The sequence below is a fragment of the Excalfactoria chinensis genome, chromosome 2 (genome assembly GCF_039878825.1).
Source record: "Excalfactoria chinensis isolate bCotChi1 chromosome 2, bCotChi1.hap2, whole genome shotgun sequence".
NCBI lineage: Eukaryota > Metazoa > Chordata > Aves > Galliformes > Phasianidae > Excalfactoria > Excalfactoria chinensis.
The window spans coordinates 45072486-45094825 of NC_092826.1; the positions used below are offsets into that span (position 1 = coordinate 45072486).

The 22340-nt window shown below is 43.4% G+C and overlaps 1 protein-coding gene and 1 long non-coding RNA gene across 5 annotated transcripts in view; one reads left to right on the plus strand and one right to left on the minus strand.

Annotated features, from left to right (window-relative positions):
• The window catches only part of GREB1L (GREB1 like retinoic acid receptor coactivator), a 123452-nt gene extending 111241 nt beyond the window's left edge, over positions 1-12211 (minus strand). For 2 of the 4 annotated variants that reach the window (XM_072329357.1, XM_072329355.1), the window contains exon 1: positions 12031-12211. The gene's annotated coding sequence lies outside the window, so the exon portion shown is untranslated. The remainder of the gene's footprint in view (positions 1-12030) is intronic. The other 2 variants (XM_072329358.1, XM_072329356.1) reach the window with 1 other exon arrangement.
• Positions 12212-18083: 5872 nt separating this feature from the next.
• Positions 18084-21713, plus strand: LOC140249202 (uncharacterized). The gene is made up of 4 exons (XR_011902962.1): positions 18084-18192; positions 18514-18604; positions 20591-20704; positions 21609-21713. It is a non-coding gene; the product is annotated as an uncharacterized lncRNA (long non-coding RNA).
• Positions 21714-22340: the final 627 nt, after the last annotated feature.

Here is a 22340-nt window from a genome sequence, read left to right on the forward strand (position 1 = left end):
TGCTTAACCAAAAAAGGCAGCTACAGAGCATGTCTTGTACCCTACATGCATAAACCTGAAGGAAAAATACGAGCTTTTGCTATATAATGAAAGAAGATGACAAATAATCTAATCGGAGTTTAAATCTATCTATTACTAAGCAAACATCAGGAGATACTATACTGAGAGAATGATTTTCTAACAACTAAGCAAGAACAGTACATATATAATATATATAAATAATATATTGTATATATTATTAATATATACAATATTCCATTTGTAATTATAAAATAAAAATAAAAACAAAATCCTTTGGTTTTGTTCCAAAGAAACAGCAGGGATTTCTTCAATAGTGACTTCAGTTAATTTCTGCTTCCGTCACTGCTAAAAAACTTACACAGCCAAAACTGTGGCTTTTTCCCAATGACTCCACACTACAAAAAGAGCACTATTACTTCTTGAAAAAAATATATATTTCAATTGAATTTATGCCACTCTAATATTGTACTGACAGACGTTCCCCAAAAAGGAAAACAAATCAAAAAGAAAAAAGGAAGGAGCAATACAAATGAATAAAAACCAGGAAAAAAATAATGCAATTAGTGGCCTCAGAAGAACCAAAAACCCAAAACACTTAAAAGAGGAAAAAAAAAAAAAAGTGGTAGGTCTGATTTGTGGTCTCCACAAGCCAACCTGCTGATTCAGGGCAATGTCACCAACAGTATCCTTATCTGCAAAGGGTAACAATCAATTGTTTGACAGAAACAAAGGACAGCTCAACAGGAAATCAACTGGCTTGGGACAGATGGTCACTGAATCAAGTTTCACCCCTCCCCTCACCAAAAATAGGCTTAAGAGGCATTTTCTGTTACCAAGCAACAGCGCAAAGGAAGGCATAAATCTTCCCCTACTCGTAATTCCCCTCCTCCCCGATACACACACATTTCAGCCCGCTAGGGTACTGTGCTTGTGCCTTGAGTTATTTTTCCAATGAGAGATGTGGTGCTGGAGTGCTTATCCTCCTCAGGGGCAATGCAGGAGGGCAACGGGCCTGGGTGTAAGCAGGAAGGCAGCCTGCAGGCTCCCCGTGGGGCAGGATTAGGGCCCAGGGCCTCACTGGACACCTGAGAAAGGGCTCCTCTGAGGAGCACAATTCCTGACTTGTTGTATATAGAAGCGGCACGATTCTGATCGCCACCCTGACAAAAGGGTTGAGCTTTTTGAAAAAGTCATCATCGTAAACCTCTGTGTGTGCTTTAACCTATGAAAATCCTGAAACGTAATCCCCTGCAAACGGGCCACGGTTATCATCAGTGTACAGAAGGGCACGCCTGCAAACAAGGCGATTGCTCTGAGCATTCACAGTGAACGAACCAGCCTAGGTCAGAATGAGCAACCTGGGGTACTGGAAAACACCAGCAGAATCTCCTTCCCAGAGGCAGAGCCACAGTGTCTTTCTGTAGGGAGTACAGAGCAGGAGAAGGGGGACGGGGAGCTGGGTAAGGAGCAGTGGCTCTGAAATTCACACTGAGAGCCAATAACAAACTGGTGTGCGTGTCCTGGTGTCATACAAATGGGTGACAGACAGGCTGGCCTCAAAGGAGATGTAGTTAAATGTGATCCTACTAAGCATCATCTGTAATAAATAATAATAAGGTTTACAATTACAACCCTTGCAGAAATTAAACAGGAAAGAAAAAGTTTCACTTCAGCAACAAACTGGGTATCCTATGAAAGCTGGGGCCCTGGTTGCCATACTCAGACTACTAAAACATACGGCCAAATAAACAAAAACCCCCATGAAAGAAAATGAGTCTTTCTCTGGGGGAAGGGAAAGGCTGTGCCAGCCTGCAAGGGCTGCATTTGCTCCTCAGTGATCCAGAGCTCTTCTCCCAAACACAGCCTGGCTCCCTATCCCTCTGTATTTTATATAACCGTTTGACAACGATGTAGATACTGCCATGGGTAAACACAGTCTGCTTCTCTGACAAAGGGCCTTGGACTTTAGAGTCCATTTGGCTGCAAAACTGCTTCAGTGGGGACAGCGCGCCGGCTGTCCACGCGCAGCACCCTGACCTCGCAGAGAAACCAGAGACCAAGGCATTTCAACTCAAATTACAGCTAAGCTAATTCAAATTAAACAGAAGGTTTGAACACAAAAGCCAAATTAATAACTGTTCAGGCATACGCCAGGAACAGAATTTGTGGTCTAATATGTCCACAGCTTCATGACAGCAGCATGATGCACAGTGACCCAAGGTCACGACAGGACTATTGAATTAAAGACCCTTAGGCTTGGTCACAGAAAATCGTAACACCTTATCATTACTGTCATACAGCACTTTAAAGGCCTCCTAGCATCACCATGTCACCCTCATTTTACTGAGGCAGCAACAGAGGCATAGAGGAGCTGTACATTTTCTGCAGAATCTGAAAGCAAAACCCTTCTGAGGACCCCAGTCCACATCATACGGTCACCCAGAGCACTCAAGTGAAAGCAAAACGTCATTCACTTAAACTCATGGCCAGAATCAACGTTTTTTCAACTGATTTCCCTTGCCTCATTACTGATTACTACGAATCTTGTAGCTGAAGTCACTTTATGAAGCTATTCTCTCTCTCATCGAGCAGGTAGCAAAGTCCTCTAGTATTACAAAGAAATGGATATAAGATCTTTTCTAACACTTAAGAATTTGGCTAAATATATATATATATATATATATATATATATATATATATATATATATATATAAAATCCTACAATTTCTCTCTAATGTGCATTAGCAAGTTGTCTGTATGGATTGTAATGGCTTTGATTCTTCTAAACATCAGTGTAAATGCTTTGAAATACGCCCTTGCAACAGAAGGTCTTTTATGCGCTACTACACAATCCGTCATATTAACAAATCCTATGCCATAGCTTTACATAAATATTTATCATAGCATTACAAGTTTTCCTCTTATGGTCATAAACTGATATCCTTAACACAGCACTACCATGATATGAAAGACATTATCATCTCAGAAGGGAAGGAAAGACTGGGTTTCTTCCCCTCCCAACTGCCATCAGGCTTTTCTTCAGAGACTAAAGAAACTCCAGATTCCTTGGCCAAAGTGGAATCCCCTGATACATGGTATGTTTTTTTGGCTGAAATGCAAGAAGATACAAGTTTTTAAGGTAACCTTCAGGACTGATGCCCAAAGAGCTTGCTCACCACTGCCTTTTCCTAACAACATTTTAAAAGGTTTTCCTTGGATTCTCTAAAACTCAAACTGCTAGTTCAGATCTCTAGGTCTCCTGACTCTGTCTGAGGCATTGAGTTCTACTTGACTCTTTATCTTGAACTACACTACACTTCACCTCCTCTAGTCAGATGCACTAACCTCAAGCCAAACTTACAAAACAGTTCTCAAAAGAAAGTAGTACAAGTAGTACCTAAATATCAGTTGAATACAAACTCTTATTTATGGAAATCACAAGTGCTTTTCTCCAGTGAAACGGGAAAATGGAAACAGAAGAGTAAAGAACAGCGACCAGAAGCTCTGTTACATCAAAATCAGCCTAGCTGTAGAAAGTTAGAAGAAATTACAGAACATCAGGTAAAAGGAAGCCAATAGTGATAGTAGGCAGATCATTGCGAGCCTCACTTTCGAAATAAAGAAAATCACCACCTGAATGATAACCCTCTTACGGATAATACAGAGATGCTGTCTTGAACTGTTTACTCATCAGCTTGACACCAACACGTTGCAGAAGACGGTTCTCTTAAATTATTTTGTCTTTCCATATTTGTAGTGCCTCCCATTTTTCCCAGCACACATAACGACAGCCTGGACACAAGAAGGCTCACCAGTGTGTTTTCATATCTCTGCACACTGGCTGAAAGAAACGGTATATGAGATTTATTCCAGACCAGAACGGCACTCTGACAACGCAGGGAATAGATTTAATTTTCAACATGCATTTTTCAAATAAGAGATTTATCAGTTCCCCTCAACATGAACTGCACTTTGGAACACGGAGGACAGAGTTGCTTTAATGAACACATCCCGAGGCCAGCCTCCTTCCAAACATTAGCCTAGAATACACTCATTCTCTCTCCTTTGGGAAAAAGGACTGATTATGAATCTTAACAGCTCTGCTCTGACCCTTTAACTTGCAGGTCAACTTCTTCCTAAAACTGCATATCTTGAAAAACATCCCATCTCTAATTGCAGATTTCCAGTTCCTTCTTCTCCCTTTTTTTTCCCTTGCTGATGTTTTCTTGTTGCCATTGCCTTTGCTTTGTTGCTATTTTGGTTTTTAATAAAAGCTCAACTTCTCACAGTTTGTTCCGATAGCCACTTGGAACAGATTCCACTCCTCTTTTCACAATTAGAGCTAAGAAGCGCAAATCCCTTCTTCCCACTTTTGACTGCTGGAATACGTTCATCTAGACTGAAACTTCAACCCATACCCTGAGTCAACATTAATACCACACTGCCATCAATGCGTCCTGAAAAACGCATGGGCACACATACAACTCAGTTACTGGAAATATGCACATGGGGAAGTAACAGAGAGCAGCATTTCTCAAGCCTCACCAATTACTAAAACTGTAGAAGTGACCGGCTGAAATAAAACAAGCAAATCTCTCCTCCTAACACATAATTTTAGTCCAGAAAAGCATTAAAAATATGTTACAGGGCTTATTTGTAGATTCCTTGAAGTAAAATGTTGGATTATGAACATTAACCCAGGAAGGCTGATTTCAGACAATGCATCAAAGTCAGTCTGGTGGGTATCAATATTATCCTCTGGTGCTCCATCTTCTACCCAAACCAAGCTGAACAGCCTCTTACGGAGTACTGAAGCTTACACACTGTAGCCCTCCTACTGACATATGAGCATCAACACCTCAATCAGCAGCACATTTCTAGGTTCCCACAAAGCAGTACAACCAAACCTGCAGATAGCTGCTAGTAATAACTCGAAGTAGCTCTCCACTAACATACATAATTGGATATGAAATCAATATGCATTTCTGATCACATACAGAAAGCACATCTAGCCCAGGGCAGAGTAACAGTCAGAAAGACAGCAAGCAGACAGCTGGCTACCAAAATAGTCCATGCTGCTGATAGCCTGTTCCTCAGGTACCTTTCCAAAGCTGTGAGACCAGATAAATTGTTGCAGAAGTTGCATCTAACCAACATCTAACACTGGCCGGTTCTGTGAGGTTGTATGGGGTTTTTTTTTCGCACTTTCCTACTTTACACGAAACAGAATAATTTAGACTGGAAGGGACCTCTGAAGGTCACACAGCCCAACATCACACGGAAAGCTTGGCCACATTGGAAACACTGTGAAAACAAAACACTGCTTTGATGTCTTTTGGTTTGGGGCTGACCTGCATCAACAGTTTTGACTTCTTAACCTGACAAATTTAGATGTAAAGGCTCCCAGTTATTCTCAGGAGAACTAGAACTGAAGTTCTGTTTCTTAATAACATATATTCCAGAAGCTCAAAAATACATCTTTCCCTCAGGTTAAATAGAAAAAGGTGATGTTTCACTATTATGTTTAATCTGTTTCCCAATACACAGATACTGCAATTTGGATAAATGACTAATGAACTACAAAGCAAAGATCCAGTCATATGTCAAGGTTACACACGGAGGTTCATCCCGTACTTGTTTATGCAGTGAATCAGAGTAGAGAACACAAGCCTCAAGATATCAGTATCATCAGCCATCGCAAGCATCAAAACATCTGCTGCATTCCTCTCTTTTTCAACTGCAAGCCCCTGAACTGCATGTTACTGAGTTCCAAGGTGAGCCCGTTTTCACAGGACAATTCAATTAAAACACATCTGGAAGAACACTGCTTTCCGCTGAATGCAAATCCCAGATCCAGCTCTCATTTATTACACTGCTGGGACAGCATCCTTTAAACACACTGATAGAAAGCAAACATTATTTTCCCCTTCAAACAGACATCAAAGCAACAACGTTAGGAGGAGTTTTCAGCTGTCCTGCACACACAGATTATGCAGATTTGCTGTTCCCCCCCCCCCCCCCCCCCCATCAAGAGGAACATGACACAAACATGGAACTTCACAAGTTCAACTCAGCAGTTAACCAGTCCAGTTTTAGCACATAATCACAAATGGATTTACTACAGTGACAGCAAATGGAGACACAAACCTTCGCCATGTCGTGCAGGAAAGCTCTTTACCCCTATCACAAGCACAGCCTTCCTCCTACACCAAATCCACAAGAATCACCTCAAAATCAGGCCTGACAGAAAGCCAGCCACCTGAGCCACATAGGAGAACAGACACCTACCTGCACAGCCATTAGGCACTGCAAGGAAACAACCACATCAGACAGTTAGCAAGTAAATACTGGTCATTAAGAGAGCTGAGAGCAGCCAGAAAAATGCTCCCTTCTAAGCTTGTCTGGCTCAAGGTCACATCTGCTTTTGAAAATTGAAGCTTTTTTGGTGATGGTTTTTATTTAAGTATTTCAGAGGCATACAACTTTGAATACGTCTCATGGTATTTCTACTACACATCAAGAATTCTTGGCCTAAATACACAACAAACACAACCGTGAACAGGCTCTTGGCATTCATACCCACATAAGCCACCTTAACCAAGCGATCGCTGAACAAAGAAAATGAACACTCTGACCCATTAAGACATCAAGCCATTATGACACCGGGTCCCTAAGTAATAAGGGTATTATTAAATTAATGCCACAAAACAAAAAAACAATCTGTGCATTTAGATGTCCTGCTGTTTCATTTTGAAAGATTCTGCAACACAACACAAAAGCTTCCAACAGCTAACATGTTTTAATCTTGATGCCTCTGAAATCCACATTACCTCCCACATCTGCTGCTATCGTGACTGCAGACCTAGAGGGAGAAGAAAAAACAACATTCTGGCAGGAAAGCCGTCTTCCCGCTCTTTAAGAGGCTTGGAAACCAAGAGCTGAGTCTCCTAAAAGGAAAAAATCTGGCAAAAAGCTACCCTTTAAGATTTGCTGAAACTGTTGCAGCTAGGCCTATGACAGTGCATGTATTCTTCACATTCAACTTGTTATTCTGCTTTTAAGCACTTCAGCAGTGCTTCTGCATACCTCTCCGTCCTGGGCGCTGAAATCCTCTTGGATGCCTCTGAATCACAGAATCATAGAATCACCAAGGTTGGAAAAGACTTAAAAGATCATCCAGTCTAACCGTTCACCTATTACCAAGAGCTCCCACTACACCGTTCCTCAACACAACATGCAATCGTTCCTTGAATACCCCCAGGGCCGGTGGCTCCACCACCTCCCTGGGAAGGCTTTGCCCTCTCCCTCTAGGTCTTCTTTATAACTGCACCTCTGTGAGCTGGTACCCATTGCCCACCTGATACATCTAATTATTGTTCTCAAGATCAGAATTTTCCCCCAAAGAGATCAAGATAGGAAGAGTAATGGCAACTTTTGGACAGCTTATCCCTATAAGTAATTTGTTGAAAGCATTTTTGACAACGCTAGGAAACCCTCACACCCTTAAACGTCACACACATCATAGCTGGCCTAGGCAGGAAGCTGTTAACCTTTTCTCAATGCAGAGAAGGGCATGGTAGCAGTAGAAAAATCAAGATATAGTTCCTCGTATTCAAAGGAATCTCTTTGTTGCACTACGAATTTGATTCTGTGGAAGTGGTTTAAAGAAACTGCGAGATGAAGCTTCCTTTACAAAACAGCTATTCTCCACATGGACTGAAAGCGTGAGAAGACTTATGCCATGTAGGGCCCTAAAGGAACACAAGATGCAGAGGGCTTGCTGGCAAGCCACAGGGAGATTAAGTGAGGCAGGAACAGATGCAGTAAAAGCAGATGGCACAATCTCCTGGATAGCAAGGCTGAGATGCAGCTGCACACCAAAGAAACAGTAAGCAGAGAACTAGAAGTAGCAAGGTATATAGCAACAGCAGAAAGCCAATGCACTCAGGACAGGTTATGGAGATCTGCAGATTGACAGCTGACAGGACAAGGTTCTTCTTTATTTGATCCTCATCCTGAGACATCAGTAATATTAAGAGGCAACAATAATGCTCCTCACAATCTGAACACTCCTATTTCACCATGACTCCAGTGTAGAAGACATAGGCGCCCAGGCTCCTCGTGGCATAGAAACCAGCTGCACTAAGCTACTGAGAAGAGCTCTCACTTACCTAACTAACCTTAACAACTTCACACTGTATGTTCCAGGCAAGTTCTATTACTTTTGGCAAGGGTGAGCTTTCATTTTAAAGCTACTGACATTCAGTAACTACCTTCACTCACCTCTGAGTGCTCTGCTCGGATCACACCAACCATCTTGAACAGAGCTACTGGAGACTAACCACAACCTGTGATAGAGATGGAGAACTGGGGCACCTTGTATGGCATTCTGTAAAACCAGTTGCTCCAGAACTGTTCATGGAACAACTGTGACAGATGTCTGGTAATCTCTTAAGTAACAGTACCTTAAGCCTGCCCACACAGTTTTGCTGTTCACAGCACCATCAACTTGAAAAAAAATCTACTTCAGAATAACATCTGAAATCTTACCTGGAATGTTAAGTGAAGATTTCTATCATAAACCTTGTCGCGCTGACTTGGGCAGTTCCCTACCTAGCCTACTGTTCTGGAGATTTTACGTCACAATATACACTTCTTCAAGTCTGTTCTGTTTTATCAACATTTTATTTAGTACCACAATTGCTATTAAATATATATACACATTGATTAAACACAAATTAACCAAAGCACTTGACTTGAGTGATGAGTCACTCAAAGCAAAAATAATTAGGTTTTAGAGTCACTTCTATGAAGAACTCTGTGCTTCCACTTGAGATTCCCAAGCCAGCCATAGCAGCGTACAAAACATGGCTGCTACCAGCACGAATAAACATTGTTCCAGACTTCTGTCATCTGCGGGTTCCTCCAGCAGACATTCTGCAGAGGTTCTGTTGTTGTCTTTGGTTGGTTTGCTTTTTTGTTTGTTTGGGCATTTTAGAAACCTTAATTGTTCTACTAAAATAGTAGGAGCCTAATGTAACTGGATAATTCACCACTATAAGCACCTTCACAATATAACTGCTTATTTTAGGGAGATTTCCCTACCTATTGGCTAGTTCAAATTCATTACCACAAGCCATATATACCATGCTCAAAGTTGCAAATGAGCCTGTGGAGACTAAATGCAAATTCATTTTCCTTCACATAATAAGGAGAGAATTGGTATTTTCAGAGTTCTCAGTAAGAGGATGCGTTTGCAACACACAAAACAAAATCAGCAGATTGATGTACAGAGTAAAGCATGAAACAAGATGAGGTTAGGTTGGGGATTAAGAAAAAAAAACCAACAACAAAGCAAAGCTGACTATATTAGGCAAAAACATTTTTAAGGGGCATCATGACCAGACATGATTTAAGGGAAGTCAATGATACTTACCAAAAAAAAACCATAAAACAAACCACGCCAATCAGCGGTAAAAATTTAGTGTTGTTTTATGATTGCCACTGTATTAAGTTTCAGAATATCCACGATATCTTAATCAGTTATTGTTTCTAATGAAGTCTAGCTCACGGGGCTAATCCTCTAGAAGACATCATTGTCAAAATGTCAAGGCTTATTACTCTTTCCTTTGTCAGCCCTCTCAACAGTCCTCGCAGTTCTGTTTTTGAAGCAAAGGAAAACACGTCTGCTGTGCTATGCGCAAGAAATGACCGTGCAAGAACTGGCAAAACGCAAATGCCTCAACGAGGCTACACTACTGAGTTCTAAAACCAAACAAGCAAAGTGTTTTCTACGCTATCTCACCGCTCTTTTTACAAGAGTAAAGACGTGATGCCTTAATATCATGTCCAAGCTCCAGGTTTTGTTAATTACATCCTACCTACCCAACTGCCCCCTGTAGTTTCAATTAGACATGGTACTCTTCTTCACTTCCCCTCTTGATCACTGTGCCCCGCCACTAAGCACTACTTAACAGTCGCCACATTCACCCAATGCTCGCTGCACTTCAGTGGTCATTCAAAGAATTAAATACAAAACATATGGTACAGAACCACACAAGACATAAAAGCATGTTTAAAACCCACTCAAATATGAAAGAAGCAGCAGGATACAGTCCTCAAAGTAAAATCCTTACAGTTCTACACCCCCTTCAGTTCTCCTAAGAACCCAAAATTATAGAGAAATGCATCAAATCATGTTTAAGCTGTCGCTAATAATGTGTCCCAGAATCTATTTTTGACACTATGCCCAGTCAAGCCTTTTGCTGAACAAACAGCACAGCATCTGTAATGTGCTGGCAATCACAAAACAGAGGTTTTCTCACATCTCCCCTTAAAACCATTTCATTCCCTATTTCCTATTAATTACTCTCCCAATTTTCTTCTTCCTTGTAGCTATGAAATACTTGACACACGACTCACTGAACCATCAAATATCAGTGCCAATAGGGATGCTTTGGAGAAGACCTTGAACCAATCTGCTTTATTGAATCCTAAACCAACTTTTCACACTGTGATGCCCTCGTGAGATCTTACAAAGCATCACATATTGAGCCAACCTACTAAAAGCTCAGGTTTCCTATTCCCTTTAATCTCACATCCTGGGCTTACAACCTGCCTTTCCAAAACATCCCTGCTACTCGTTGTTGTTACATACCTCCAGCCAAATGCAACTAACAAAATAAGTACCAGTAGGTACACACAGGGCTTTTGTAACTAAACTTCTTCTGTTAAAGATCTCGGACAAGATTTGTTTCACACAAACACCCTTGTTTTTCTTTGGAGGGTATGGCCAACCACAGGGAAAAACCAGAGACCCGGTGAAGCATCAGTGTTGAACAGCACAGAGAGCTCTTAGCCACCCTCCCCATGTCACACACAGAGCTACGTCCTGAACTGAAACAGGCACCTACTGGCTTTCCTCTCATCCACACAAAGGAAAATGTACGCTTCGTTTATTCCTAAGACATCAAGAAATAAAGTCCACTTTAACCTTCAAGGGCCTTTTACTGCAGTCTTTAAAAATAAAAAGCTCTTTATAACACAAGTATTGATGGCACACGGAGAATCTGAAGCATCACTTCAGGACCAAACATGTCACTCGGTGGCAAAGTCACAAGCGTCAAAGGAAGCTAAACGCAGTCATACTTACAACGTCACATCTCCAGGGCGATTAAAGGAGAAATCCTACCCAGATAAAGGAGCAGGGAGCTCTTTTTTGGCTCGGTAGGTCAGAAGCATTCTGCACTTTAAACACATTCGCCCATCGATGATTCTCACACGGCAGAATGCAGGCAGACCCGCGGCCGAACCAAACGGCAACCGGCGGACAGAACCCGGCGGCTTAAAGAAAGTTTTCACCTTTCAGACACTTCAGAAGGGAGCCGGGGAGCGTTTGGAAGGCCAAAGTCTCACGGCTTTCCAGACGCTTCGGAGAGCGGGAGGCGCAGCTAATAAATCTGTCAGCTGCTTTTGAGCAGCGACATCTACTCAAGCCGTTTTGTTGGGGTTCTTGTTTGTTTGTTTGCTTTCCCCTCCTGCACTCAGGCCCTCGCAGCTCGGAACTACCACCGCAACTCCTCCGAGCGGCACCGTGCCCTCAGGGCCGCCCCTCAGCCCCGCCGGCCCGGCCATCCCTTCCGCGGCACCCGGCGCCCACAGCCGAGCCTCCCGCAGCGAGGGGAGCCCCCTGCCGGCTGTGGCCCGCGCGGCAGCGCCGCCCGCCGAGCTCCGCGCCCGCCGCCCTCCGCCGGAGCCACCTGCACCCCCCGTCACCCCGCCCACCTCGGCCGGCTGCGCCGCACGGTGCTCCCTACGCGGCTCTCCCAACGACGCCGCTTGCGGTCCGCAGTCGGCTAACAAAGGGCCGGAGCCCACCCGGGGCAGCGCATTAGCAGCCGCCGGTGACAGCGGCCGCGGGGCGAGCGGCACCGAGTTCCGCACCGCTACCTTTGTGCCCTCCCCGGGAAGCGGCGAAAACACGAAGGGAGCCCCGAACCGCTGCCTTACCTCGCCGGGCAAGGAGAGCAGGAGTTGAGCGCTTTCCTTCCACCCCTCTCTCACTTCTTCTTTTTTTCCCCCTTTCTTCCCCCCCGCCTCCCTCTCCCTAAAGCCGCCCCTTCGCTGCGAGCAGCGCCGCTCGGCAGCCCCGCTGCCGCCGTCTCCCTACGGGTCTCAGTCTCTCTCGCTCTCTCCGCCGGGAAGAGGGGAGGGGAAGGGAGGGAGGAGAAGGGGGCGGTCCCACAGGTGCCGCCCCTCCTGCGCTGCTCTGACAGCGGGGACCGGGGGTCGGCGGGGGTTGAGGTTCTTGGGTTTGCTCAGGCAGAGCAGAGGAGCTGATGGAGCCCTGATGGCGGCTGCTGCTCCTCATAGGGAGCGGAGGGGCAGCGCTGAGCTCTGCTCTGTGTGACAGCGACAGGGCCCGAGGGAACGGCATGGAGCTGTGCCAGGGGAGGGGCGGCTGGGGGTCGGGGCCAGGTGCTGCACCACAGGGCGGTGGGCATGGAACGGGATGCAGGGTGGGCACGGCCCCGAGTGCTGGAGATCAAGGAGCATCTGGACAGCGCTCTCAGACATAGGGGTTGGATTTTGGGTGGCCCTGTGTGGAGCCAGGAGTTGGACTTGATGGGGAAGGCAGAAGATGGCCCTGGGCAAAGTGTCATTTCCTTCATGAGAGGCAGTGGTTACCAGGCAGGAGAGGAGTATGAGCGCAGTTTATCGTCAGAGGGGTCAGCTCACATCTTGTTTTGGGGCTGGTTAGTCTGAGCTGGCTCACAAGTGGTAAGGTAGAAACTGCAAGAGCTGAGTGAGCTGGGAGACTGCTGGACCCAGAACAGAAAAGGGCATCGTGTGTGTATTTGTGTAGGAGATTAAACTGAGCAGGGGCAGGCAAGGCAGACAGCTGAGCGAACCTGAGTGTATTGGAGATGATGGACAGAGAACGTTCTGGAACATTTCAAGCTGTAAGAAGCGACAGTCTTTGTGGAGAAACAGTGGGTATGAACTCCCAGTGTGCATAAAGATGAAGGTTGGATTTAGTTGGAGCGTGGGCAGGGGGCTGGAAATGCAGCAAGGCACTCTGAGGGTAAACAGCCATTGAACCTTGCTTTTATTTGACAGCAACCCGTTGCTGCATGACATTGAGAGGAATAAGATACTTCTCTCACATCCTTTCCTTTTGTCTTTGCTGGTTGAAATACTGAGTTCCAGCATTACAGCTAGTGCTCTCGTTACCACAAATATGAGAGTTTTACATCAAAAGGGAGCAGAGAAAACAAACTGTCCCTGCCTCTTGGAGGAAGCAGAGATTGCTCGGAGATGATATTCCAGCAGTGAGCAACAGGTACCTGTCTAGTAGATTATGTAGATGTCTGTGATTACTCAACAAGGTTAACCTTTTATTCACTAATCGCACTCTCCCCAATAGATGTTAAAGAGGCTTTTTTCACTGCTGGCTCTGTTTTGTTTTACCTTGATTTGAGCATTGCTTTTTTTACGCCGTGCTAATTTGTGGTTTCTTTCACTGATGGGGAACAGCTGGAGCTGTCTGTATGTATGTTAGAGACCAAAGCTTGGGGCAAGATTGTAGGCAGCCTTTGAAACAAACATGCCAGGGAAAAATCTTCACATGCAACAGATAAGTGCTCACTGCTTTGTACGCACCCATGTGAGTAAGTACTTCTGCATACATGGATTTTTTTCTGCCAGCTTCTTTGGCTACAGCCGTAAGCCCCACAGCATTCTTCTATACACTCTCCTGCTACAGTTCTCAGGATCAGGGTAGCTGTTAAGTAATGCACTGTTCACGTGTTTGAATTGCTTAGAGCTGTGCTTCAGCTCTGGCATACTGAAGACACGCCTCCATTTTAGCCCAATTTGTTTCTGTGTATTTGCAGCATTGCTGAAAATACGACCCTTCACAATAGACAGATAAAACTTTAGCCAAAGTGGAGTTCAAGGGAATCTGCTAAGTCAGATCAGGCTTTGAGGTCAAGTCCTAAAGCTCTGCTATTTTGCCTGTTCTAAATGGTACACTTAATTTCCTGGAAACCTGAGAGTTGTTTGTTGCTAAAGAGTTAGGCTGCTGTTCTAGCATGTTCGCTTGTATCTTGTAGATGTCAACTGCGCTGTCAATATGCTTCAAAATGTGAATGAATTGAGCAATATCAGTGTCAGCCCTTCAAGCTAATGTTGTTATGTTACCCTGAACAGATTCAGACAGTAACAGAATCATTACTTTAAAAAGCACATCTTGATTTGAAAGCATATCAAGGTGCTTGTAGAATACCTGCTATAGCATATGATCATTTTAACCTAAATGACTTAGTTATGCCTACATTGATCCTTATTGCAGTCTAGATTTCCCTTGACATATGCTTCATTCTACTTTACTTTAATTTTACTTTGATTTTACTTTACTACTGCATGGGTGAGAATTATTTTGGTTGCTTTAACGCAATAATTATTTTCTTATTTGGTCTTACTTATACTTCTATTTTTACAGGAAGAAACATTCATTATGTTTTCTTCTGACTTTCCATTTTGCGTGTTAACATTTACAGCTTGTAGGGTGGTTTCCTCTGTGCCATCTGCGTGCCATATTGTACATCAGATGGTGGGATACAATCCGTAACAAGAACATTTTGGGACGTTAAAGTCTTTCAGGATTTGAAGTAATGATATTCACAGCATGAATGTGTGGAGCCGCTCATATAACTGAAATAGAAGACTCGGAATGCCAAAGCAGCTGCCGAGTGAAAGAGAGACCACACAGTTGGGGCAGCATACAAGCAGCGAGGACAAAAGAACGTTTGAGGGAACAAGAAAGTGCAACTTCAGGCAGTGGGAAACTGGAGTCAATCTCTGGGAATTATTGACAAGCAGCCATGCACCCACACAGAGATTAGAGGCTCACTTAGGGATGCAATGTCAGTTAATACTGATGTGAAGAGTCAGTATCAAAAAGGCACCTGGCTTGGTGTTTTCTGATCCCTGACTAGGCAACTTTGTCATTTATTGTTGGGCTTTAGACACGTTCACAGTCACAAAGCAAGCAAGACACCATCACCTGTACTATCTTCTGTTACGAAGGACTGCCTAAGAGCTAACGATGATGTTACAGTTTGCACAAGGTTTGATAGGGCTCGGTGGAACTCCAGATGCTGACAGGTATACTTCAGTCTTGAGCCTTCACAATAGATTTCATTTTCCCCTGCCTTTACGTATATCTTCACTTTCCTTGTGATTTCCAGTTTAGAGGGCACTGCAAATAATATCCCTTTCAATGTAGTATGTTTAATACTGTGGCCAGTAGGAATTGCCAGTTCTCCCCTTCCTAGCTATGAGTGCAGACTGCAAACTTCTCAACAATTTCCAACAGCTATCAAACTTTCCAGTATATTTCATTTTTAGTGAAAGTAGTAGGCTGTTCATCTTAGATCATCCTCTGAACCAGAGCTTGTGGTTTATATCTGTCTTGCCTGTTACATTTGCTGATGGCCTGACGTTTCCAGCTTCAGAAGTCAGGTTTCAAGAAATTAAACAATAATTTCTTAATAGTTTCCAGGAATAATCATTTTCAGGTTTCAAGAAATTAACAATAAATTTCTATGACAATAAAATATGAACAGCAACAAAAGGGAACCCTGCTTTATTTTCTCGATATTCGTGAGCTATGAATGTCTGGAAGCAATGATTTCTTTCCTAGAAACATTAGTATGAAGGTTTTATTTGACCCAGCCTACCAAACTGTTGATATTAAACTTTATCTGAGAAAAAGTGTCTGAATTCCACAGGCCTGGTCTTGCAGTTGTTAAAAACTGATAGCAGACTTTGCTTTGACTACCTTTGTTGGGGCAATAGCAAATCCCACTATCGTGATAGGTAATTCTGGCATGAGCCTTCTAAGTAACCATTATTTTTCTGCATGAATCTCAATGGTCTGTTCTGATTTAGTATACCTTTCTCTTTTATTATTGTCATGAATTATTCCTTCCCTGATCGTGATACAGTAAATTTCTGTCAGGTATGTTTAAAATCGAGGTGTTGATGAAATGGACACAACCTGGATTAGCTATTCCCTGAAGAATGTTTCTTATCAGTGGACAAAACAGATGTTTAGCATGAAACAGAAGCAATACTGAAGATGAGGAGCTGGAGTATGTAAAATTAAATGGTTTTATTGCAAAAAACCCCACCATTTAGAGCAGGGCTAGGAGCAGAATTCATGCTTCTTGATGATCAGCCACTGCTTTAATCCCAGCGTCATCGTATCTAAGGTTGGAAAGGACTCTAAAGATCATCTAGTTCCAACCCCCTGCCATGAGCAGGGGCACCTTCCACTAGATCAGGGTAGCCAAAGCCCCATTCATCCTGGCCTTGATCATTTCCAAGAATGGAGCTTTCCTGGTAGTTTCACAGTAGCACATCACCAGTAGCACACAAAGACTTTCTATTCCTTCCTGATTTTGATAGGATTTTGCAGAATGAGCACTTTCAGAGATAATCGTTTCACAAAGAGAAAGAAGTGGTTACATGAAAGCCCTGAAGCTAATCCCTAAAATGTCAGTCTCAGTGGGAATTATAGCCGACTTCTCATTTTGTTCAGAACTTTCTATAAAATACTTGGTATTGCAATATCAACTCTTGTTTACAGGCTTACAACAGTACCCTGTCTAGACACAGTAAGGTGCTTTTACCTTTTCCAAGAAGCGTAGCCCTAACAGCAGACAGTGCCAGCAAAAGGTAAAAGGCATTATCCTGCCTAAATGTGAGTTATTCTTTGAAAAGCAAGAACACTTTGTGCCAATACTGTACAAGAGACTCAGTAACTGTGCTTCTCTATATTCAGACAACGCAATGTGAAGGGACCTCCCATTTCTTATACTGAGAGAGATGCTGTGAGAAAATAAGTTCTGTGTTAAAACTGTTTTAAAACTAGCACTTGTCATAGCTGAGCCTTACAGAGTTATGGTTTGGGGTTTGTTTGTGGAGGTTTTTTTTTGTATACAGTGGAAATAATACAAGTATGGTATTGTACAGTTGAAATAATACAAGTATATCATAGTATCATAGTATCGTGTGAGTTGGAAGGGACCTTAGAGATCATCGAGTCCAACTCCCGGGATTCGAGCCCTTCTATGTAGCAGAGCAGCATTTCTGCCACTTGCGCCACAGGAGGAATTCGAACCCCAGGCCTCTGGTGTTGCAAGCAGCAATTCTACCACTGTGCCACCGGAGGCACACATATAATACACAGTTGGAATAGTACAAATATCATTGGAAATAAATAGCCAAAGAATAACTAAGGAAAAGGACTCACCAACTCTGAAGCCTTCAAGATAGGCACTCACCAATGTCAAGGCTCTCCAGAAAGGAGCAATCTCCAGAAAGAGATGCTGCCTTAGTGGTGGTCAGCCTTTAAATGGGATCTGGGAAAGGTGGAGCCAAGCTCCACCCCTTCCGGTAGCACAGCTGAATTACCTTCACCTGTGCTCCCACAGCTGACTCCTCGCTTGCCTCAGACGATTAATCAGAGGTTCTGTTTCCCTTATATTTTGGTATAAATTTTGCTTTTCTCATTCATTTTCAAAATTCACGAATATTTCTGATTTTTTTTTTTTTTTTTTTTTTAGTAATTAGGCTTTGTAGTAAAAAAGATACTCTAGAATGTGGCTGATTGACGTTTAAGTAATTTCCAGATATCTTTGAAAACATGGGTAGGACACCAGCACCCCTCTGCTGCTAAACACATAATCTAATCAAACTCTATTTTACAATCTAGAGTGAAATAATCCTTTTAAATAGGGCTTACATGGAGAGAGGAGGTAGTCATGCCTAACTTGAAGCCACTTGGAAGTTTAGCTCTCATCCATCTTTCCTTACACAATGAACTTTCCTTACTTGGCAATTCTGGTTCCATCCCATTCTGAATCAAACACTTTCAGAACGCAGCCCCTCTCCCCTGATTCTCTTCTTTGACTTTAAAAGAGCTTGGAGACCTCACTGAGCCTGCACAACACCACTATTAGGTGAGTGCAGCCCCTCTTCCTGCAGTACTACTGATGGCATAGTGAGGGATATAACGCATTCCCACAGTCATTCCCTGATGTACACAATAGAAGCACTCATGGGCTGTCTCTGAAGTTCAGTCCCCTGGCTTGCTCATCAGAGGTGAGAAAAGGGCTTTCATATCAGCTATTAAATTCTGACCTCACAAAACCTTGCTTTATTGCTGTCTTCTTGTTGTTTTTAGGTTATTTTTTGGGGGGGTTGGTTGGCTGGTTTGGTTCATTTTAACGGTAAATCTTCAAATTCCAAATTTGCAGCATTTGCTGTGGTTTTTTTTTGGTAAAAGCAGTGAATCTCATCAAAGTAAATGCATTGGCTTATGTTTGTTGGGGTGTTTGCTCTGCCCCCGCATGCAGAATAGCAGTAAGCTTACTTGCTATTTTATTTTTGCTGCCTTTTTCATTAGTTATTTGCTCTCTGTAGGAGCACGAGCTGTCAAGAACATAACACTAAGTGTAGAAAATGGCCCTGAATCCACTGTGGAGCCAAGATATGGAAACTGGGCACTTTACAGGTAAAAACCTAAAATCCCACACTTACAGTATTTCTGGCAGTAAAGTTCATACTGCAAAGCATTGTTAGCATTTTAAAAATGGCTTGACTTTATGTTTTTTTTCACTGCCCGTAATCTGTGGAAGTTTATCTGTTCAGGGCATCATGTTTTCCTCTTGGATTGTGACTTCATTTTGTTTTGTTGCTGGAAGGACAGAGATGCGTTTGAGCTTTTTGGGTTTTCTGAGATGGAAAATGTTTTTAAGATGAGGTGGCAAAGGCTGGACAAGCCCAACCATGCTTGGTTTTGTCATTGCTGTCTTTATACAGACAAAATTCCTGCTTCAAGCAGCTTACGGCAAACTCCCCAGGCCTGTGGAGCTGCCAGAACTAACAGCCTCTCCCCTCCCAGTTTTCCTACTGGGTCCATGCATGTCACAGTAGGCCTTATCCTAGTGAAAAGCTAAGCTGCTGAGTGGAGCTCATGCAGCGTTCACTATGTCCTAACAGGCATAGGTGCTGTTGGGAGCAGACCTCTCTCACAGCCTTCTGGAGGCAGATCTCTGTGCCTGCCTACTCCCATATTTACAAATTCCCCAACTTCCCAAGAGGGTTTACATGTTTGTGAATGCAGACGCAACTCGGCTGGGTTGTCTCCAAGCACAGAAAGCCAGGTAAGCATGTGCTGCAGGGCGTGACATGCCTTTCCCATAGCCAAAGCTTCCTCCAGAGCTCCAGAAACATGTCCGGCAGCCACCACACCTCTGTGGGGAGCTCCTGGGGTCCTCACCTTGAGCTGCCTTAACCTGCACTCTGCAGGTGTGCAGGCACTGAGGGTTTTAGCTGCTTGTCTCCCAGCTGGCTCTCATTTCTCAAAGATTAAAAACCACAAGGTTAAATGTTCCAGTTTCTATATGCCTACAAACCTACTTGTAGAAATAAATCTGTATCTGAGCTATAGTGTATTGATTACTTTTACTTTTATCTTCCTACTATGCCCATTCTTCTATGAGTAATTCTCCTGGGATGTGAATTTTGTTCAGTGCACGAGAAGCCTTTTGGTTTAAATTCTGAGTTGCATTTACTTAGGGATCAGGGAAGTTGGTAGTTCTGTGGAGGTTGGTATCATTCACCATCACTCTCTGTATTCAGGCATAGGGTGCTACCAAACATGCAGTCAGTGAAGTGAGTTTGCTAGCCATGCGCTGTTCAGCTTTTCACTCTCATCTGTCTTCTGTGGGCATCAGCAGAGCGCAGCCAGTGGAGGGTCCCCACATGCGTTTTGCCAGCAATCCAAGATGGGATTCAGATTCAGGTTTGTCAGCAGGGAAGGCTGCTGTGCTAACTTGCTCTATCTCTTTATCTGAGTACCTGCAGCAGCCAAAATAACCCTCAGTCCTGGCTCCGGCAGTGTGGGATCCTCATGACTACAATGTGAAGTTTCAGCTCCTTTCTTATTTACATATTGGGTAGTTGGGTTTCTTTTACATGTTTCCCGGTACCTCCTGCTGGTTAGACAGAAAGCAGATTGCTATTGCCATCTGGAGGGAAGGAAATCTGGCTGTTTGCACTGCTGAATAGAAATTTGCTAAAAGCAGCTGCAGGGACAAAGAAAATCCCTATGGCTACAAAAATTGTAGTCATTAACACCGTGGATTATTTCTAACATAAAACTCTAATTAAGAATTACGTTACCATTTAATCTCCATTCATTTAATTATTATGTGTTTACTGTGTAGAGCAGTCCATGTTCCAACAGCTCCAGAGAAAGGGTAGGTCCAGGCTATGCAAAATAAATTCCTCTGTGTTTTCTAGTTTGCTTGCAAGAGGACTTGTTCATCCAAAGTAATAAAAAGCCAGCTATGTCTCTTACTGTGTCTACTTGTGTTATCGATCTATAAACGTGAAATCAAATATTAAACCACATAAAGAAGACTTCTTCTTCTACAGGACTGTTTTCAGATCAGTAATCCCACTTGTCTGTATCTCCTTCTTCCTTTGCTTTTAGAGTTGCCAGATATCTGCTCCTGGTGTCTGGGTCCCCTCTACATCTGCTCTGATTGCCAGCACCGGGGACTTGAACGTTGTGCAGAAGGAAACTTGAAAATCACAAGACTTTGAGGTATTGATTTCCAAATAAAACTGAGGGTGAAGAGAAAAGCACACTGTGAGCAGAGGGTTTTAGGAAGGAAATCCTATTGACAGTGAGAGCTGAAAGTGGATACTAGAAGTGGCTTATAAAATCCTTCAAGAGGTGCTGCCAGGGAGGGAACCAGAAATTAATGGCATTGTTTTTGCCATCTGTGGATGGACAAGAAAGGGAAACAGGTAAACACAGCACTTGTTACTGGTAGAAGCAGGCTTCATCAAACGCTTTGGTCTACTACCTGCTCTTTTCACTGCCAGCTGACTGGGAGCAGTGTTTCCACTCACACCTTATCTGGTTTTGCTGGAGCAGGGTTGCTGAGCAACAAGTTGGACCAAAAACACACTTGAGAATGTTCAAGCAAAGAAGCTTGTCCTTCATCACATCATAACTGAGTGCTCCCCTTTCTACTGCAAGCACCAGCTGACACTCACCTGTTGGGGAACAAGAAGGGAAATTCCACCAGGGTGACAGAGAAGGAAGACTTACTTTGGTGCCTCTGATTGCCCAGAGGGACCAACAATTTCTCATCCTGGGGCACATTTAGAGCTTGGGCCTGGTCTGAACAGAGGGCTGGAGTAGGTGCTCTCCCTTTCTTCTTTCAGTAAGCAGCTGCACTGCCTCAGTAAAGAAGATGGGACAGTTATAGGTGCTTTCAGCTTCCCAGCAATGTCAACTCTGCTGTTGTAGCTAACATGAAAAAAATAACACAAGTGTGAAGGTGCGGATGGCTTACATAGAAGTAAACACACAGACACGCAAGCACTGGCTTTAGCTGTTCTGTGGGAAAGCAGTCCAATAGCAGAATGTGAGGGTGCAGGGAGGGGTGCTTGTGGTTGAAGAAACCCTTGGAAAAAGCACAAATTCTTCTTTTTAACAGATTTTGTTTCCAAGCTGCTAGTATGAAGCCACTGTAGCAAACTGAGCAAGAGGTCTGAATGAATGGAAGGAGTGCTGGTTGCACAACCCAATTCCATGCTCACCCCCTTCTCCCTGCATCTCTTACCCAGGAGAGCCAGAGGGACTGAATAAATTATCTTTGTATGGGGCAAACTCTGTAATGTCTCTTACTGTGCTATTTTCAGAAGTCCTGAACTTCAGAAATGTATAAAGTTTTACGTATTTAGGATGACTGTTGTAAAAGGATGTGATTTCCATCCCAGGAGAAAGACTTGCAGACCTTTACTTCACCTGTACTTAGTTCTGCCTATGACCAAAATTCAGGTCTGTTCCAGTCTTCATGTCTGTGGCAACATGATGGCTTTGTTTTCTTCTGTATCACAAATCCAAATGGGCAGTGGCCAGGAAACAACCCCCACAGTGCTCCCCTAGTTAACACCTCTCTGGTCAATGGCTCATTGTTTCACATTCAGATTAAAAATTGGGTTAACCACTTTCTGAACCATCCAGTCAATTAATTTGCTACAACTTCTTGGTCAAATACTTGTGCACAACAAAAGCCTCGTGCTTCATAGGAATTTACTATATGAACAGAGCTGTTTTAATGAAGTAAGCTCTTACTCCTCTCAAAACATAGCATGTTAGCTCAGCATAATCTACTTCTTTCTGTAAATCCACGCCCATTGGCATAAATAGCCTCTACTTCTTTTAT